General features: G+C 42.8%; 1 long non-coding RNA gene and 1 pseudogene across 2 annotated transcripts in view; both read left to right on the top strand.

Annotated features, from left to right (window-relative positions):
* Positions 1–2,537: 2,537 nt before the first annotated feature.
* LOC143928529 (U2 spliceosomal RNA) lies at positions 2,538–2,757 on the top strand (annotated as a pseudogene).
* A 5,618-nt stretch (positions 2,758–8,375) lies between these two features.
* Positions 8,376–21,038, top strand: part of LOC143926645 (uncharacterized) — a 228,711-nt gene continuing 216,048 nt past the window's right edge. For both annotated transcript variants that reach the window (XR_013262110.1, XR_013262109.1), the window contains exon 1: positions 8,376–8,721. This is a non-coding gene — a long non-coding RNA (uncharacterized LOC143926645). The remainder of the gene's footprint in view (positions 8,722–21,038) is intronic.

A 21,038-nucleotide genomic window follows, 5' to 3' on the forward strand; every position in this document is an offset into this window, starting at 1 on the left:
CGCCGGACTTTCTGTGTGTCCGTGTGTGGCCAAGTCCGTTCGGTAGAAAGTCCGCCGGACTATCCGCCGGATTGTTTTCCAGACTAAGTACGCCGGACTATTCGCTCGTGTGTACGCTGCATAAGAGTGAGGACAACCGGGGGCAGCGCAGCACCGCCCACATCACAGCACTTGCACAGCTGCAGCAGGGAGACACCCACTTGCTCTCTTCTGCCCACCGCAGATCACTGGAGGCTAATCACTTTTTTTTTTTTAAACTAAACCCCATTGAAGTCTATGGGACTCGAACGCTCGAAATCAAAAGGGCTAATTTTAGTGGCTAATATGCAAGATATTGTCCTAAAAAGGGTTTGGGGACCTGGCTCCTGGCCCAGGGGACATGGGTCAATGCCTAAAATGTTTTTCGGGAGCACTAATTTTAATGACGATTAAAGTGAAAAAAAAGTGAAATATTCCTTTAAATATCGTGCCTGGGGGGTGTCTGTAGTATGCCTGTGAAGTGGCTTGTGTTTCCCGTGTTTAGAACAGTCCCTGCACAAATTGATATTTAACGTAAAAAAAGTCATTTAAAACTGCTTGCGGTTTTAATGTCATGTCTGGTTTCGGCAATATGAATGAAAATCATGCACCATTCATTATCAGCTGTAACAGCCATAGGACGTGGTTTATGTTATTGGCGTTTTTAATCTCGTACTAAATGTGAGTACAACCCTGTTATTTAATAAAGTACTGTCTATTGAAATGATTTACACTATGGAGACTCCTCTTTTCTGTTGAGAACCAAAACGGAGTACCCCCAGCGGATGACAAACGAATCCCCCAGAGATCCACATAGCGGCACAGGGGCTCACACTGTGGAGGCTATACCACCCCTGCAGGGGCAGGGTATCTGGTGAGGGCATTACCAATTTTTTGTCACGCACACTAGGAAGATCCTCACTATTTAACCTCACATCTCCTGCAAAAATCATCTGTATAAACTTTTGGGACTTTATGGAAACTTTCAGTGCTTCCTTGCGCCTGTAGATCTGAGGACCTAATGATTGCCTATGAGATGCTTTCACAATTTGCACTTTTTTGATATATCTGATTGTATTGTCACAAATTAATCTTGTATAAGCACCTTAGCGTAAGGACTGTATATTGGGTCTGTATACACACAGATACACACCCTTTTTTTTTTTTTTTGTGTTTTTTGAGTATTGGTATATAATTTTGCACGGACACAATTTTTATTAATATTTTACTAATCAGCATGTTTCTATGATAGATTTATTTATTCACACTTCACATATATTCTTTTATTTAATTACATTTCTTCACCAATAGAAGTATATTAGAGGTGAACCAACAGAAGTATATTTTTCTAATTTTTCTCTATTTTCTATTTTGCATTTAATTTTTAAAGGTATAGCGCCAGATCTGTTTTTCTTTTCACCCACAATCCACCTAAGCCCTTGTACACAGGATCGTAGATTCCGATGGAATGTGTCCGATCGGAGCGTTTTGTCGGATATTCCGACTGTGTGTGGTCGGACTGTTTCCGTCGGAATATCCGTCGGAACCAAATTTTCCAACTTGCCGGAAATATTTTCCGACAAAATGCTCCGATCGGACATACTCTGATCATGTGTCGAGAATTCCGATCGGACAAAGTGCCACGCATGCTCAGATCAAATTCCTACATCAAAGCTATTGGCTACTAGTCTGAACGTAGTCCCGTCGTAATGAAATAACGTCATCATGTTCTGAACGATTGGATTTTCCGACAACTTCGTCCGACCATGTGTATACAACAGTTTCGGACAACATCCGTCGGACAAAATCCGACGGATTTGGTTGTCGGAATCTCCGATCGTGTGTACAAGGGCTTACACTTTTGATCTTTCTTTAAAATGTTGCTGTTTTGTTCTTTACTTCAAAAAAAGCTTCTTCACCATTTTTCTAGTTTGCTCAATATTGTAGCTTTATTGACGCACCAAAAAATAATAGTGCGCTCCTATGGAGGAAAAAGCTTGTGTAGAGAGCCATTACCACAGGCATAGTGCCAAAAAAAACTACTTTTTTTTTTTTTATTTAAATTTTAGGTGTGCAGGAAAATAAAAAAAAGAGTAAGAAAAAGCATAACTCAAGCAATTTTTCCCCTTTTTTATTTTATTTTTGCATAGAGTTAACATTTCTATCTTTATTTTGTCTGTGATACCATGTGAGAGATTTTTTCCTTATTTTCTGTCTCTATGATGCCCATAGAGGAAGATGTGATTTCCCCTGGAAGAGGAAGTCACTGACAGCAATAAAAATGGTCAAAAAATATGGCCAAAGGTTCTAAAACATTCTCTTAGTACTCAAAATGCATTTGTGTCTGTGTCTCTATCGGATAGATTTTTCATCACTTCTTGTCTTGACAGGAAGTGAGAGGAAATCTCCCCAATAGGCATGCAGACAGCAATAAAAAGCTGCCAGCTTTTCCAATCTTTCCCTGCTTTATCCAAAACAAAATAAAAAGCTTTGGCTTGGGTTAGGCATTAATACAGTGCACGGTTTCCCTGCCTTTTGGCTAAGATCAAGTGTAGTATCTGTTCTTATCATTTGACAGAGGAGGCGCTATGCTACTCCCAAATGGGCAGGGCAGATGCAAATCTGATGGTGCAATTGTACCTGGACAGTCTGTTTTAGTAGGGGGCCCACGTTGGCGCTCTTTGGTCATAGAGGCTGATGATTGGTTGTGTCTGAGCAGGCCAGAAGGGTGCTCCTGCTGAGGATTGGTGCTGCACCGGTCTGGCCGAAGGGTCAGGTCCCTGGCTTTCTGGCCTAGATCGGTGTGGCTCTTGCCCCTGTCAGTTTTTTGGAAAGAACACTGGCCCCCCTTTCCCACTAGGGGGGGCGGTTAGTATTTCCTGAATATAATTAGGTAGGAGCGATTGGAGTGGTGGTTGATCCCTTGCGTCCAGGGCTTTCCCTAAGCTCTCAGAGCTCCAGACCTTCCTGGTAGGGGTGCTGGCTGCGCTAGTCTGGCTGTGGGCCAGGGTTGGAAAGAAGCCCATGGTGTATGTGCCCCTGGAGTGGCAGTCCAGGGATGCCGTAAAGTCACTGTGAGTGAGGGTCACTTTGATTTATGGCACCACAGTCACTGCACCATACCACACTTTTTTCTCACCTGCCTCCTGGACCAAGCCTTTTGGCTGTGACCAGAGGAATATTTTATTCCTGGCCGGACAGCCTAGTCATTGTTTCACACAATGACCACTATTTACTCTCCTCTCCACTTCCTTCTCCCCCACTTTCTTTTATTTAAGCCCTTGTTTGTCACTTTTTGTATTTTTATGTTTGTACACGGTTTTTGCACGTGTGATTGGTAGGGTGTAGGTCATCAGGCCTGTCCTTAAAGTCTTGGGAGGGGGTGGACATGGCCTTCTGGCTTAGTTCGCCCTCTCTAATGGGGTCTCCCTTTGGGGGAGCCCCACCTAGTACTTTGATGGGTCTGTTTCGGCAGACCCTCCAGAGAATGGGGTCTGTCTGGTTTCAGCCAGACGGACCAAGTGTAAGTACCCCGTCCCCATCTGGAGCCTATGCCCCAGGGGGATCAAGGCAAGGCCCTCTGATTTTCGAGGGCTTGTGTGCACCCGTTTCACGTTTTTGTGTTTCACTCTTTATGTGTGTGCACATTTTTTTGGCACCAGTTTGCCGTGGGTTTTCAGGAAAAAAAAATGAATACCATGCATGGTGAGATCTAAAGAGAGCAGGATGAAACTAAAGAAAAATATGGAAAACAGAACCTTTAAAAATGAAAATTCTTGGTAAAATAGAGCCTCAACTTGACACCTGTAGTAACGTAACAACAGTAGCAGCTGGCAGATCTTGAAGGAGATAGTACACAGATAGGTTTAGGTTGGTAAATTTTGCTTCAATTGAGATAACGCCAGAGCCATAGATGTACATGCACCTTCATCTTCCCCATTTCATAGTTATAAACATGAATGATGGAGAGTTTACAGATACTGTATATCAGGGCCTAATCATGTGTCTGTGGGCTCTAGTGAAAACCTCAGCTTGTCTTTCAAGGATAACTTTCCCTATTGTTACTTCCCACCTTCTCTATTTTAAAAATGTAATTATGCCCTCTTACGAGTCTTTATATGCACCCAATTACACATCTCTTCTGAGACAAATGGCTTCCACTCCTCATTCCAGGGATTTCTGGGCTGGACAGGATAGCCACTATGACACTGCTTCCTGAATTGCTGTACTACTTAAGGCTGGAGTCACACCTATGCATTTTTAGTGCTTTTTGCAGATTTTTACTACAGTCCATTTAACACGGTTTCCTATGGAATACATTCTGTAGTGCAAATCTGCAAAATGCAAAAAGCACTAAAAATGCATGGGTGTGAATCCAGCCTAAGGGTTTATATATACCCTTATACCCTATATACTTTTACATATATGACGGTCATTCCTGTAGGCATACTGTACCTGGGGTTCTTAGGCACAACTCTAGATCAGAAGTCTTCAAAAAAGTTCTCTTACAACGCCAAAACTCAAAAGGATATTGGCATTCTGCATATCATTAACTACTGTCGAGCATTGCAAATCTTCCTTCCAAATTCCTACAATGCACCTTCCAACACTCTATTATGGACCAGCATTGAAGCGTACCTGGTTGTGCGTATTGTGATGGACATGGTTCCATTAACTCCTCCTGGTTTACACAGTAATATCATCTTTTCAGTGCTTAAAGACTCATTAAAAAAATTGGAACTCTATGAAATACTCTGGGAGGTTATTATTGCCCCCATGCCCTTTGCTATCTTGTTAACGACCATTCCTTACCCTGGGATACAAAGAGCCACATCGATTATTTTGGTAGGCCAAAGCAGACTTCTCTCTGGTGTATGATTTGCTGGCTGTGCAAGATTTGCTAAGCCTTCCATTGCTACAGTGCTCTCACCATGCTTCTTACTCGGAGATGTTTCGATATCTTCAAAATTGAAATGAAATACAATCTGTTTTGAAACACACACTCTCGCCTTTAACTCCTAACCCCTCAAACACATATGTCTTCACAATGCTCTCTTTAAAGTGGTTGTAAACCCTTACAACACACTTTGACTTACAGGTAAGCCTAGATTAAGGCTTACCTGTAGGTCCAAGAAATATCTCCTAAACCTATACGGTTTAGGAGATATTTGCCGAAAGACAGGCACTGCTGTCTACGGCGCATGCACCGTAGACAGCGGCGCGCAGGCGCACTGAGCGCGTCATCGTCAACGACGAAGATGGCGCGCATGTCGGCTCCTGCGCGCATGTGCGGAAGTGACATCATCGCGGCTTAGCCGAATGACAGCGGCGGAGCAGCGAGACCCCACCGAGAAGATGGATGCGCCGGACTACAGGGGACAGCGGTGACATCGCTGGCTCCTGTGTCAGGTTAGTGACACATAATGGACTACTATGCGATGCACAGTAGTCCATTATGCTTTGCCTTTGCAGGGAATGAAAGAGGAAGTAAACTCATCAGGGTTTACTTCCTCTTTAAGGGTATAGTATCCTTGATTTATGGCTCTCTCCAAGAGGGTGACTCTATGGGGTTAATTTACTAAAACCGGAGATTGCAAAAATTTGGTGCAGCTGTGCATAGAAACCAATCAGCTTCCGTTTTTTTTTTTTTTTTTTTTTTTTTTTTTATCAAAGCTTAATTAAACATACTTAAGTTAGAAGCTGATTGACTAGCATACACAGCTGCACCAGATTTTGCACTCTCCAGGTTTATTAAATCATACCCTATATGTCCTCGGCCTTATGTTTCCCTAAGGGAAAGAGATTTGGGTAGTTTCCATGCATTGCACCAGTAGACCTAGATCTGGGACATGACTGCACATGGATTGCTGAATTCATCATTTAATGAAGCCAGCTAAAAATTATTGCATAGACACAGTACCCCGCAGAATGGCCAAATTTGTTTGGACTCGGATGGATGTCTCAAACTGTGTTTTTTTGGGGGGTTTTGAAGTGACTGGCACTTTGGTACAAATATAAAGGAACTGCCCTAGAATCAGGCCAGGGTCTGCCTCAAACAATTTAGGTTCCTAACCTTCAGGCCCGGTGCACACTGGTGCAACATGCATGCTGACTTTGACAGTAAATGTCGCATGACATGTAAAAATCAATGTTTCCCGATAGGAGCCATCTTAACTGGTCCGACTTGTGTCAGTCTGACTTTGGAAAAGGTTCCTGCACTACTTTGGTCCAACATTCAGCCCATGGAATTGAATGGAAGTCACATCCAAGTCTTATCCTCATCTTAATTCCCTGAAGTTGCTTCCAAGTTGTGTCGAAGTCTTGTCAAATTGAAGCTGAAGTCGCCTGGCAAAGTCGCGTGACATTCATGTTAGAGCAGTGTGAACCCGGTCTCAAATTTTTCAGGTGCCACTTTGGAGTCCAACTTTTGGTACAACTTCGGTATGACTTTTTTTCACACTTTGGCATTGAAGTCTTATCAAAGTCAGATCAAAGTAGTGCAGAAACCTTTTCTAATGTCGGACAGTCTTGTGTAGTATCAGTTAAGACGGCTCTCATAGGGAAACATTGAATTTCACATGTCATGCAAATTCGGCAGACACTCTTTGTGACAAAAAGTTTAAAAAAAATTCTAGACCCTTGCACAGTTTTGTGTTGCGAGGGTCCAACTTCAACTCCTTCTGATCCCCATCTTCTCACCCCCCCATCACCTCACTTCCCACGGTCTTTCTTCCTATTTAACTTCTTTACTTTTCTCTGTCTCTTTCTCTGTTATCCAAATTCTATTTGCCCAGAAACAGAGCTACGGGGTGGGTCCCCTGATTTGGGATTACTCGCTTACTCGCTTAGTGCTTTTTTTAAAAGTGCATTAAGTCAGCTATTAGCAGACCCTAAATATGGTTTGGGTTGTAATGTGTTCCTTTCCTGCAAAAAACACATTGAGGTTTCCCAATGGGGTTTTTTTTAGCTGCAGAAGTAAGTCAAAAAGAGAGATTTTTCATAAAAATAGATTTTATTGACAAAAAACCCTTGGACATGGGTTACACAATACAAAAGTTTAAAACATGAGCTTCGGTTTACATAATACGAGACAACTTGGATTGGATAGCAAATTGAACAGTAAACGGTATCATAAAACGTTTTTGTTATAGGGAATATGCATCAAAATATGCTACCCACAAAATTGGTTATGGTAATACTGTCCGATGCTGGGAAAAACCCCAGTGCATTTCGACCTTATGGTCTTCCTCAGGGGGTTCTTATATTTCCTTTCCACCAAATGGACTAGTTTATCCGGAGACTTCTTTAAAAAGACATAGAAAAAGCAGAAGATTCCCCCACTCGTGATCCTGGATGCTGCTGAGAAGTTGTCCCTCCTGCACCCTCAAAGGGGAGGCAACCCCGGACCCGTAAGGCTTACAAGTGGTCACAGATTTAAATGTGCCCCCCACATAGGAAACCGGAGGAAAGAAGATGGGAACCGAGGCATCTGATTTCTATGTTGGAATTGTTTGACGAGTGTGATATCCAAAGGGATACACAATGTCTAATTACCAGAATTAGGAAGCATATAGATATATAATCCAATAGCTTCAGTGTGTTGCCATGCTTGTGTCAGGAATCAACTGAGACAATCACTAATGTGTTCCTTTCCTAACCACTGTATATATCAATGCATCGATAGGTTGCTTGCGCATAAGCAACACAAGGTAGCGCAATGCACTTGCATCTGTATTTGACCTACAGCTATGTGCACTTCCACACCTTTGAAGTTACCTTGTGTCTCTGTATATCATTTATGAACAATATGCAATAAAAAATATTAAAAATGAAAACTTCAGCATGAGAGATCTAGGGTAAAATTGGATGGACAGGTTTCATGACCTCATCCAGTCACTGTTTGATCCAAGCACTATAATGTTCACCTTTTTGCTCCCCGCCACACATGCAAAGTCTTGGTAATGCCAGGCCTTCATGTTCATGCCTAAATCCAATTTGGAGGTCCTACAAGGGAAGGCAAGGTATGTAGGAGCTTAGGAACAGAATCACAAATGTTCACTAGTAGACCAGAGACCAGATAGGGGCAGTGGTATGAGGTCCTAAAAAATGTTATTACCCTAATTATCCTATTACTTTACAAAAGTTTGGGCAGATCAAACAGTTCCTGTATATCTATTTCATCTGCATATTTAGCTGCATGTCTAAATACAGCTCCAGTTCTATTGAAGGCCATTGGCAGTAGTATGCAAATTGAGAGGGAAGGGACAAAGTTGGCAGTTCTTGTATAGTATTAGAAGACGATGAGGCCCAGGCAGTGTTAACTTCAATCATGTCAGTACTGCGGGGTATGACGGTGGGTGAGGTTCCTCCAGCAATAGTAGTGTGAATGCCAAGGAACGTTCACAAGAGCCTTCTCCGTCTTCTAGGGTTTCTGGCCTCGCAAGCTGCATTCTGTTCCCGGAGTAGATGTAAAAATGAGTGTACGATTTCAAAGAGCAAGATCTCGTTCTGACATCAAAGGCCTTAGAAATGCCCTCACACACACACATTACTCCAACAAACATGCCAACAGCCAAACTCAGCCCACCGTCCCCGTCAATGGGGCTTGTTCTGCCCTTCTTGCCCACTACATTTTTACAAGCAATGTGGTTAGACACTGGACCTGGTGGATTTAAGAGAGAGGCTCTCCTGCCTGGTTTAAAAGTAAGGACACAACTTCATCTTTGTGGGTTTTTCCTCTGACGGGGCAAGCTGGGTGGATTAACCACATTAACAAGCTTTGGAGCTTTCTCTATATTGTTTTACCACTGTCTAACAACCCATTAAGAGTGTGTGAAGTGGATGTTGGCAATGTGGTCTTAGTGTATTCCACATTCTACATCAGATGGGTCCCTTTATAACACAAGCCACTCTAGGCATTCCAGACAAAATATCTGGATTTTAACAATCATAATTTCAAGGGGGTTATTCATCCTAGGGTGTTGGGCTTAGGAGAATTTCGAAAACTTGCTTTATGTAGCCTTACCTATTATATTGAAAGAGTGTTTATAACCATGGATAACCTTGGATAAAGTAGGGAAAGATTAGAACCACTCGCAGGTGTTTATTGTTGTCTGTGTCACATTCCTCATCTTTAATTGTCCTGGTGACCCCCAAAGACAATATGATGGGGAAATCCAACATTTTACAGCCCGTCACCAGAGCAAGTCCCATCTTCCAATAGGAACATCTATTCTGGTGACAACCAATGGGGTCATTCTCCTAACCTTGTAGATATTTCCTCTCACTTCCTGTTGTGTCTCCAGGACAGGAAGTGGAGGGTGAAGCTCCTCGATGGGACATAGACAGCAACATTTATATTTTTTATAGGCATTTTGACCCTTCTGTATCCAAAACTGGAAAAACATTTAGTCTATAAATGCATTTTAAGAGTTTTTATTGTATTTCTATTGTTTAAGGGAAAATGTTCATAAAAAAAAAAAGCTGTCAAGTATTTCCAGTGACCGAAAACATCACACAAACGCGATTACGTTTTTGACATAAAATATATGTTACAAAATGTAGAAAATTCTTATAGCTCCCCATGCATGCTAGTTTAAGGCTGAATATGGAGAATGGGCCCAAATGGTGTATTTTCACCAGCATTTCAAGCATTATATGTGAGGTGTAAGTCTCATTGACTATCAATTTATTATTATTGACTTAAATTGATATAAAAGTTTTTCTAGATTTTGGTATTCTCTAAAAAAATGTGACAATAAATTGTACAATTTCTTATATTATATATGCATCTTATGTATCATCATTGGCAGTGACAAACTTCATTTCCCCATTCTCCCTTTCTTTTCTATATCGTATTTTCATATTGTTTGCAAGGAAATATAACAAGAAATGTTAAAGTGATGCAGAGAGACAAGTAACAGTATTTTTCACTTTGGAATAGTTAATCCCAATCATTCAACTTTCATTAAGTAATAATATATAAAATAACCAAACTGCCTAATAGGAAGCATAGTGAGTCAGTATGTACCACTGCATTGTTTTAATTATGTAAGTAATTATGCTCCACACACACATAAGAGCAGTCATGCTATGCAAATTTTGACTTTTCCCCATGTCAGAGCTGAGGCACCACAGGGATCTGCAATTAGCGGACCTCCAGCTGTTGCAAAACTACAAGTCCCATCATGCCTCTTCCCCTGGGTGTCATGCTTGTGGCTGTCAGAGTCTTGCTATGCCTCATGGGAATTGTAGTTCTGCAACAGCTGGAGGTCCGCTAATTGCATATCACTGTCCTATACCCACAATACATTGCAGAACTTCAGTGACCTATTGAGAATAGCCTACATCTTAAAGAAAAGGCCAAAACCTTTATCAACACACATTTCACGTCGATGCAAGAACTGTGAGGTCCATATAAAAAAAGGCAAATGAAAAAATACACATAAGCTATTTTTTATTCAACCACTTGAATCTGGACCAGCCGCCGTCGTATATGTCGCCATACGTCATTATACGTCAGTACTGTGACACTGAATACCGTTGTTATGGCAGCAGATAGCTGCTCCGGTATATTCTTAAAGCGGAGTTCCGCTTAATTTTATTATTTTTTTTAAGTCAGCAGCTACAAATACTGCAGCTGCTGACTTTTAAAATATGGACACTTACCTGTCCAGGGCACCCGCGATGTCAGCACCCGAAGCCGATCTGTCCCTCGGCTCTCAGGTGGAGGCGCCGCCATCTTCGGTAAGGGAATCAGGAAGTGAAGCCTTGCGGCTTCACTTCCCGGATCCTTACTGCACATGCGCCACTCGCGCAGAGCGATCTCACTGGTCCCTGCTGTCTTCTGGGACCTGTGTGTCTCCCAGAAGACAGCGGGGGGAGGGAGAAGGCGCCGGAAGTGGCGTAGATACCCGCGGGCGGTCTGCTTTCAGATAAAAGTGGTCTCCGCGGTGGATTCGCAGCGAGGTCCCTTTTATCGGCGGCGGGAGAGGTGTCCACCCCCCTCCCGCCGCGTTCCAGATGTCTCCGCGCTTACCGGAGCCGTCGGCAGCGGCGGAGACGATCTGGTCCTTTCCCCTCTGAGGCACTGTGTCGAGTGAGGGAATGACGGCCCCCACTTGACTCAATGACGGATGACGGAAGAGACGTCACTTCCACCCAACAGCCTTAAAAGGAGATTTTTTTTTATTGCATTTAAGTGTAAATATGAGATGTGAGGTCTTTTTGACCCTAGATCTCACATTAAAGAGGCCCTGTCATGCTTTTTTTCTATTACAAGGGATGTTTACATTCCTTCTAATAGGAATAAAAGTGATCCAAATTTATTTTTTTTTTTTAAAGGGACAGTGTAAAAAATAAAAAGTAAAATAAGAAAAAAAATGTAAAGCACCTCGTCCCTCTGTGCTTGCGCACAGAAATGAACACATACGTAAGTTGCGCCCGCATATGTAAACGGTGTTCAAACCACACATGTGAGGTATCGTCACGATTGTTAGAGCGAGAGCAATAATTCTAACAATGGAACTTCTCTGTAACTCAAAACTGGTAACCTGTAGAAATTTTTAAACATCACCTATTGAGATTTTTAAGGGTCAAAGTTTGTAGCCATTCCACGAATGGGCGCAATTTTGAAGCGTGATATGTTGGGAATCAGTTTACTCGGTTGAACATTATCTTTCACAATATAAAAAAAATTGGGCTAACTTTACTCTTTTCTCATTTTTGAATTGAAAAAAGTGTATTTTTTCCCCAAAAAATTGCGCTTGTAAGACCGCTGCGCAAATACAGTGTGACATAAAGTATTGCAAGGGCCGCCATTTTATTCTCTAGGGTGTCTGGAAAAATAAATATATAATGTTTGGGGGTTCTAAGTAATTTTATGGCAAAAAAACAATTATTTTAACTTGTAAACAACAAGCTTGAGAAATAGGCCTGGTCCTTAAGTGGTTAAATACATAATTATTGTCATAGAATCAGATCTGGGAAAAATGGAAGGGTAGCGCTGAGATCCTAGGGCAGTAATGGCGAACCTTGGCACTCCAGATGTTTTGAAACTACATTTCCCATGATGCTCAACTACACATCAGAGTGCAGGAGCATCATGGGAAATGTAGTTCCAAAACATCTGGGGTGCCAAGGTTCGCCATCACTGTCCTAGGGTATCCCATTTCTGTAGGAGTTATAGCAGTGTTTGGATTAGGGTTGCCACTTTTTCTTCAAGCCGAACACTTTAGAGGCGCACAGCAAAAATATTTATTTTTTAGCAAACACTATAGGATTATAACAGACCTGGGATACCTTTGGGCACTCCAAAGAGAATAGTAATGTGGCGTGCATAGTGCCCCCTCACTATCCTATGGGGCCCTTTTCCGAGCCACATTCCTGTCTGAATATTGTGTCCGGGTTTTAGGTGGACTGAAACCCGAACACATGATTTAAAACCCGAACTGTCCGGGTAAATCCCAGACAAGTGGCAACCCTAGTTTGGATGGGGGTATTTGAATTGTGGGCCTACAGCTTTTCCATGTCAAAGAATCACCACAGTTTTCTTGGTTTGTAAGAGAATTTGAGATTCAAATTTGAGATTCCACACCGAGAAATAATTGTCCAGATATAAATTTATCCAAAATAGGATAAAAGACTTTATCACAAAGCCAACGCAATTTGCTGGGCCACAGGAGGTCCTCATTTATCAAAGTGTCTTCCACAAAAGAAATGTCCATGTCGTCTCACAAAAACCGATAAGTAAGGATGAGCTTGGGTAGGTCAAAACCCATGTTCAGGCAAATCCGGAAGGAAGATGTCACTGCTGGCCCAATCAGCTGCTTCAGCCGGGGCGTTCTTCACCCCGCAGCTGCACATACTCAATGGGAGGACGGGATGCTTGTGACATAGTTACATAGTAGGTGAGGTTGAAAAAAGACCATCAAGTCCAACCTATGTGTGTGATTATATGTCAGTATTACATTGTATATCCCTGTATGTTGCGGTCGTTCAGGTGTTTATTTAATAGTTTCTTGAAACTATCTATCGCCCCCCCCCCCCCGCTGAGACCACCGCCTGTGGAAGGGAATTCCACATCCTTGCCACTCTTACAGGAAAGAACCAGGACCGTCTTTAATATTGATTGGGCCCTAGGCAAAAATTTGCTTAGGGCCCCCTTCCCCCCATGCAATTTCGCTCTCCACCTTCTCTGAGACATACAATAAATAGCAGTTAGACTTAAAATCAGTTTACTGTATCAGATCGGGCAGCGATTGCGATTGGTTGCCAGAGGTTACAGCATATCATTACTGCTTACTGACTGGTTGCTAGAGGTTACAGCACTCCTTAAGGCTCACTGATTAGTTGCTAGAGGTTACAGCACTTGATTTTGGCTTGTTGATTGACTGCTAGAGATTACTGTACAGTAATACTGCTCACTGGTTGCTGTAGGTTACAGCACATCTTCTCCTCACTGCAGGGGGCATGATATACATATGAACGCTGCCTGATTTACATATCAATGTCGTTGGCCCAGCTATTTACATATGCATGTCACTGCTATTTACATATGAATGCAGGTTATTTACATGTAAACACAGGGTTTGCAGGTGAGTTGTCTGTACACAACAACAGGACTAAAACCTCAAGGGACAAGGGAATATAAACTGGGATAGTTGGCAAGTATGAGGCAGCTGCTTTGGGCCCCACAACAATGACAGGGCCCAGGGCAGCTGCCCCTTTTGCCCTGCCTTAAAGACGGCCCTGTAAAGAACCCTCTATGTAGTTTAAGGTTAAACCTCTTTTCTTCTAATTTTAATGAGTGGCCACGAGTCTTGTTAAATTCCCTTCTGCAAAAACCTTTTTCTCCCTATTGTGGGGTCACCAGTACGGTATTTATAAATTGAAATCATATCCCCTCTCAAGCGTCTCTTCTCCAGAGAGAATAAGTTCAGTGCTCACAGCCTTTCCTCATAACTAATATCCTCCAGATCCTTTATTAGCTTTGTTGCCCTTCTTTATACTCTCTCCATTTCCAGTACATCCTTCCTGAGGACTGGTGCCCAGAACTGACATCATTAACCTCATGTGGCAATACAGCTTCCTTCCAGGTTCAGCAGAAAATGTGTTTGGAATGAACCCAAGCTCATCCCTATCAATGAGGTTCAAAGCTCCGCCTGAATGTGACAGTTATACCGCGTACACACGTTCGGAATTTCAGCCAGAAAAAGACCGATGAGAGCTTTTCGTCAGAAAATACAACCGTGTGTATGCTCCACCGGAATTTTGCTGGCCGAATTTGATTGAGAGCAGGTTCTCAATTTTTCAGATGGAAAAGGTTTCTATTGGAAATTCCAATCGTGTGTATGCAATTCCGATGCGCAAAAAAATCACGCATGCTCAGATTCAATTATGAGACGGAAGCTATTGGCTACTGGCTATTGAACTGCCTTTTTCTAGTCCCGTCATATGTGTTGTATGTCATCGCGTTCTTGACGGTTGGTATTTGGTGTGACCGTGTGTATGCAAGACAGCTTGAGCAAAATCCTGTTGGAATTCCATCGGGAAAACCATCAGACCTTTTTCCGGCCAAAATTCCGATCGTGTGTACGGGACATTAGACAATGAAAGCTTTAACATGATTGGTTGGTGTGGAGAATAGAGAAAGTGCTTTCTGATAATTTGGTAAATGAAGTTGTATGATATATGTAGCAATAAAGCAACTCAACCACTGGCCTAAAAAGAACACAAAAATTCTCTCTGGTATAAAATCAGGGCAGTTTTTAAGGCAGGGCAAAAGGGGCAGCTGCCCTGGGCCCTGTCATTGTTGTGGGGCCCAAAAGCAGCTGCCTCATACTTGCCAACTATCCTGGTTTAAATTCCCTCGCCCCTTGAGGTTTTAGTCCTGTGCCAATATCTCAGTGTGAAGTGCTGCTACAAATGCTATCCAGCTCTGCCCTATTGTTGTGTACAGATGACTCACCTGCAGACCCTGTGTTTACATGTAAATTACCGGAATTCATATGTAAATGGCGGCAGCATTTATATGTAAATAGCGGAAGCCGGCAGCATTGATATGTATATTATGCCCCCCTGAGGTCATATCCACAATAATCTCTAACAACCAATCAACAAGCAGAAATCATGTGCTGTAACCTCTAGCAACTAATCAGTGAGCTGTAATGTGTGGTGTAACCTCTATCAACTAGTCAGTGAGCGGTAATGATACACTGTAACTTTTGGCAACCAATCACAATAGCTGCCTGATCTGATTCAGTAAACTGATTTTGAGTCTAGCTGCTAATTATTGTATGTCTCATGGGAGGGGGCCCCAAGAAAAGTTTTGCCCAGGGTCCAATCAATATTAAAGCTGGCCCTGTAGAAGGTGAAAGAACGTAGAGCAGCTTCCACATCTCTCCACTATGCCAAAATGTCAGGCCCTTCCGATGGGCTTCTGCCAGTTCTCTGAGAGTCTCAATGGTTGCCTGCCCTTCCCTGCCTCCCACACATTCACACTGGCTCAGTACTATGCTGGGTTGCCTCGTTGGCCAATAGCAAAGTGCATGAGGTGGTAGGATGGAGCAGGTATGCTTTGACAGTACCAAGAATTACCAAAACATTTGCCGATGAATTTCCTTTATTTAGCAATTTGCACATAATTCCTCTTTAACATATTTATAAAGCCCAGATATTCTTCTTTTTGTTTTGAATAAGGTGGGGAGCAAGAATAGAGGGGAAATCCTTCAGTGGAACACGTCTTTCAGTGACTGGGGTTTTTTTTTTCTTCACGTTGGAGAGATTTTTTTCTACTCTTCCTGTTGTGTCTCTTTGATAGAAAGTAAAGGTAAATTCCCAAAGACACACAGCAAAAAAGCAAAAAAACAAAACAAAAAACAAAACAAAACAGGGGTTCTAACCATTCTCTACTATATCTAAAATAAAAATATACGTTTTAGATATATTCTAATGCAAGTCTATTATTCCTTCATACTTGCAATGTAACCACATGATGTACATAGTGTACAGACAGCCACTAGAATGAGAATCTACTTATCTGTATTTTAAATATAATTAAACTATAGAAGGAACAAGTAAATAAAATAGTAACAGTCTCATAGTTACATAATACATAGTTGGTAAGGTTGAAAAAAGACACCAATGTCCATCAAGTCCAACCTGTGTGTGCGCTTTTATATCAATATTACATTGTAAATTCCCTGTATGTTGTTTAGGTGCCTATCTAATCGGTTTTTTTTTATTATCGATGCTCCCCGCTGAAACCACTGCTTGTGGAAGAGAATTCCCCATTCTTACCGCTCTTACCGTAAAGAACCCTTTACACAGTTTCCAGTTCAATTGCTTTTCCTCTAAATTTAGTGAATGGGGGCGAGTCTTTTTAAATTTCGCGGAAAAGTTTTATCCCTATTGTGGGGTCACCAGTACGGTATTTGTACATTGAAATCATATCCCCTCTCAAGCGTCTTTTCTCCAGGGAGAACAAGTTCAGTGCTCACAACCTTTCCTCATAACTAATATCCTCCAGTCCCTTTATCAGCTTCGTTGCCCTTCTTTGTAGTCGCTCCATTTCCAGTACATCCTTTCCGAGGACTGGTGCCCAGAACTGGACAGCATACTCCAGGTGCGGCTGGACCAGAGTCTTGCAGAGCGGGAGAATTATCGTTTTATCTCTGGAGTTAATACCCTTTTAATGCATGCCAATATTTTATTGGCTTTGCTAGCAGCAGCTTGGCATTGCATGCCACTGTTGATCCTGTCATCTACTAGGACCCCCAGGTCCTTTTCCATCCTAGATTCCCCTAGAGCAGTGATGGCGAACCTTGGCACCCCAGATGTTTTGGAACTACATTTCCCATGATGCTCACCTACACTGCAGAGTGCATGGGCATCATGGGAAATGTAGTTCCAAAACATCTGGGGTGCCAAGGTTTGCCATCACTGCCCTAGAGGTTCTCCCCCTAGTGAGTAGATTGCATTCATGTTTTTGCTCCCTAAATGCATTATTTTACATTTTTCTACATTAAACCTCATTTGCCATGTAGTTGCCCACCCATTAATTTGTTCAGATCTTCTTGCAAGGTTTCCACATCCTGCGGAAAAGCTATTGCCCTGCTTAAAGCGGGGTTCCCACTTAAAAAAAAAATAAAAATTAAAAGTCAGCAGCTACAAATACTGCAGCTGCTGACTTTTAATAATCAGACACTTACCTGTCTCAGGGTCCAGCGATGCGGGGGGATCGAAGTCCCACTCTCTCCCCCCTCCACCTCGGCGGCGGCGGCAGTTTAACTGGGGGCGCCCGGCTGTGGCTTCACAGCCAGGTACCCACTGCGCATGCGCGAGCCGTGCTGCGAGCCATCACTGGCCACGCAATCATCACGTGTCCCAGATGATTGACAAGAGGGAATGGGGAGAGGCGATCTCCCTTACTGCACCGAGGAAAGTGACGTCAGGAGCCCAGGTGCCTTAGGAGGCAGACTACGAGAGACCCCCTAGCAACAGGCATTTAGAGGTGAGTAAAAAAAATATTTTCTCCAAATGTTTTTTTTTAAGCACATTAATATTTTTTTTTTTTTTTGTGGTGGAACTCCACTTTAAATTAGTGTTGTCCGCAAATACAGAGATTGAACTGTTTACCCCATCCACCAGATAAGTTATGAATAAATTAAATAGGATTGGTCCCAGGACAGAACCCTGGGGGACCCAACTTTCCACATTGGACCATTCCGACTACACCCCATTTATCACCACCCTCTGAACTCGCCCCTGTAGCCAGTTTTCAATCCAGGTACTCACCCTTTGGTCCATGCTGACAGACCTTACTTTGTACAGTAAACTGTATCAAATGCCTTTGCAAGATCCAGATACACCACGTCTACGGGCCTTCCTTCATCTAGATGGCCGCTCACCTCCTCATAGAAGATTAATAGATTGATTTGGCAAGAACAAAATAATTTGTTCTTGCCAAACAAAACAGAATCTGCATATATTTGCATAAGTTTGTGTGATCCTCCAAATGTAAATTTGCGAGGATCCAATAATTCCGGTAAGCGTTCAATTCGCTTGGTGCCGGGAACATCACGTGGTTAATGCATGAGTTTTTATGAAGGAGGTGTAACATATTTCCTGCACACTTGTGGACCATACAGGGATATTCTACACAAGAGACTTTGTACTGCCTTATTGGGACTCTCTTTTCTCCTTTTTTTTGGATTTTTTCTTTTTGGATTTTTGAAATTTTCCTTTTAGTATCACTTTATAGTCACAACTATATGCCTATATAACAATCAATGTTTATATGAGATTTTATATGTTATGTGCACTACTTCACAGTGTAATCTTTCACTGAATGTATTAGTATAAGTTTACACACATTATGCTTATGTAAGGATGGCATAATTATTTCTGGTTCTTGAAGCGCTACACTTTTATATAGCATTAATTACTTTACACTTGATACCCTAGTGATGTGTTAGCAGCTCTTCTGTGTGTTTTATTTTATTTTTTGGTAAGTGTTTGGTTGAGAATTTATGGGTGGAAAGATGTCAGTGGTAACTGGAAGGAAAGATGTATCAGCACTAGAGGCGGGTAGAAGGAAAAAATGCACCAGCATTGGAGGCCAATAGGAGGAAAGATGCCCCAGGATATTTCCTAGATGCCCTAGCATTAGTGGGTGTAAAGATGCCCCAGCTGCAGTGAACAGTGGTCACAAGGATTCCCCAGAGTCAAAGTTATGGCTGGAACGATGCTCCAGCGTTAGTGGTCAGAAAGATTTGCCAAGCTCATTGGTCTTAGGTGAAAAGATGCCCCGGTGTCAGTTGTTGTGGGTGAAAAGATATCCCAAAAATCAATAGTTGGTGGGAGGTAAAGTGCCCCAGAATCAATGGTCATTAGGAGGAAAGATGCCCCAGAATCAGTTGTCAGTGGGTGGAAAAATGCCCTAGTTTTCACTAAAAGGAAAGATGTATCAGCATGGAGGTCAACACGTGGTAAAATATCCTGGCTTTGGTGGAAGAAAAAAATTCCCCAGCATCGGTGGCCATTAGGAGGAAAGATGCCCCAGAATCAGTTGTCAGTGGGTGGAAAAATTCCCCAGTAATCACTGGAAGGAAAGATGCATCAGCACTGGAGGTCAACACGTGGAAAAATATCCTGGCTTTGGTGGAAGGAAAAAATTCCCCAGCATCGGTGGCCATTAGGAGGAAAGATGCCCCAGAATCAGTTGTCAGTGGGTGGAAAAATACCCCAGGATCAGTGGTTGGTGGGAGGAAAGATGCCCGGCCATCAGTGGTCACAAAGCTTCAGTTGACAACATTCAGAAAGATTTTCCAATGTCAGCAGTTATGGCTGGAAAGATGATCCATTGTTAGTGGTGACAAAGATTCTTCAGCATCAGGGGTCATGGGTGGAAAGATGCACCAAAATCATGGGTTGATGGGAGGTAACATTCCCTAGCATCAGTGGTCAGTGGGTGGAAAGATGCCTTTGTGTCAGTTGACACTAAAAGAAAGGATGTATCAGCCTTGGAGGTCAGCACAAGGAAAAATGCTTCGGCTTTGGTAGGAGAAAAAATGCATCAGAATTGGTGGCTAGTAAGAAGAAAGAGTATTAGTTATCAGTTTGTGGAAGAATGCCCTAGTGTTAGTGGTCACTGGAAGAAAAAAATATATCAGCTTTAGAGGTTGGCACAAAAGAAAAAAGGTCAGGTTTTGGTGGGAGGGAAAAATTCCCCAGCATTGGTGGCCAGTAGGAGGAAAGATGCTCCAGAGTCAGTTGTCATTGGGTGGAAAGATGCCCCGGGATCAGTGGTTGATAAGAAGAAAGGTGCCGTAGAGTAAGTGGTCTAAAAGGTTCCCCAACTTTAGACAACAATGCTCAGAGAAAACTTCTGTATCAGAAATATGCTCCAATGTTAGTGTTCAGAAAGATTCTAGAGTTTAATTGGTCAATGGTTGGTGGGAGGTAAGATCAGATGCTCCAGTAACAGTGATCAGAAACATTTCCCCAGAACCAATGGTTGGTGGGAGTGCTACTATCAGTGGTCAGTAGGTGGAAGGATGTCCCGTCTTTCCATCAATTCCATGTATTTATATACAGTATGCATGTGTGTGTATGTTAAATATTTATTTACTAAGCTGTTACATGGTATATAAATTAAGTAAATTGACATTTAACATCTCTCAGCCCTTGTACACACGGTCGGAGATTCCGACAACCAAATCTGTCGGATTTAGTCCGTCGGATTTTGTGAGTGAGTGACTTGTATAGCGCTACCTATGCGAACTGAATCGCCTCAGGGCACTTTCTTGCCACCAGAGTCCATCTGCGGCTTTGCGTGGTCCTTTACCCCGTAAGGTCCTGACACGCTCCGACGGATTTTGTCCGAAACTGTTGCATACACACGGTCGGACGAAGTTGTCAGAAAATCCGATCGTTCAGAACGTGATGACGTTATTTCGTTACGACGGGACTACGTTCAGGCTAGTAGCCAATAGCTTTGATGTAGGAATTTGATCTGAGCATGCGTGGCACTTTGTCCGATCGGAATTCTCTACACATGATGGGAGTATGTCCGATCGGAGCATTTTGTCGGAAAATATTTCCGGCAAGTTGGAAAATTTGGTCCGACGGATATTACGACGGAAACAGTCCGATGCAGACCACACACAGTCGGAATATCCGACAAAACGCTCCGATTGGACACATTCCGTCGGAATCTCCGATCGTGTGTACAAGGGCTTAGTCATTTTTGAAGAATCAGCTGGAATTAAAGTGATGCTTAGAGAAAAAAAGGCTATTTTGGTATTTAAAGCGGAGGTCCACCCTAAAGTGGACCTTTCGCTCATTGGAACCCTCCCCCCCTCCGGTGCCACAATCGGCACCTTTCAGGGGGGAGGGGGGTGCAGTTACCTGGATAATCCAGGTAACTGCACCCACTTCCGGGATAGCTCTCTGCGGAAAGGGGCGTAACTTACGCCCCTTTCCGCAAGTGCCCGCCCCTTCCCGCAAGTGCCCCGCTG

Source organism: Lithobates pipiens, unplaced genomic scaffold (genome assembly GCF_037356315.1).
Source record: "Lithobates pipiens isolate NorthernLeopardFrog02 unplaced genomic scaffold, aLitPip1_a1.2 Scaffold_23, whole genome shotgun sequence".
Classification (NCBI taxonomy): domain Eukaryota; kingdom Metazoa; phylum Chordata; class Amphibia; order Anura; family Ranidae; genus Lithobates; species Lithobates pipiens.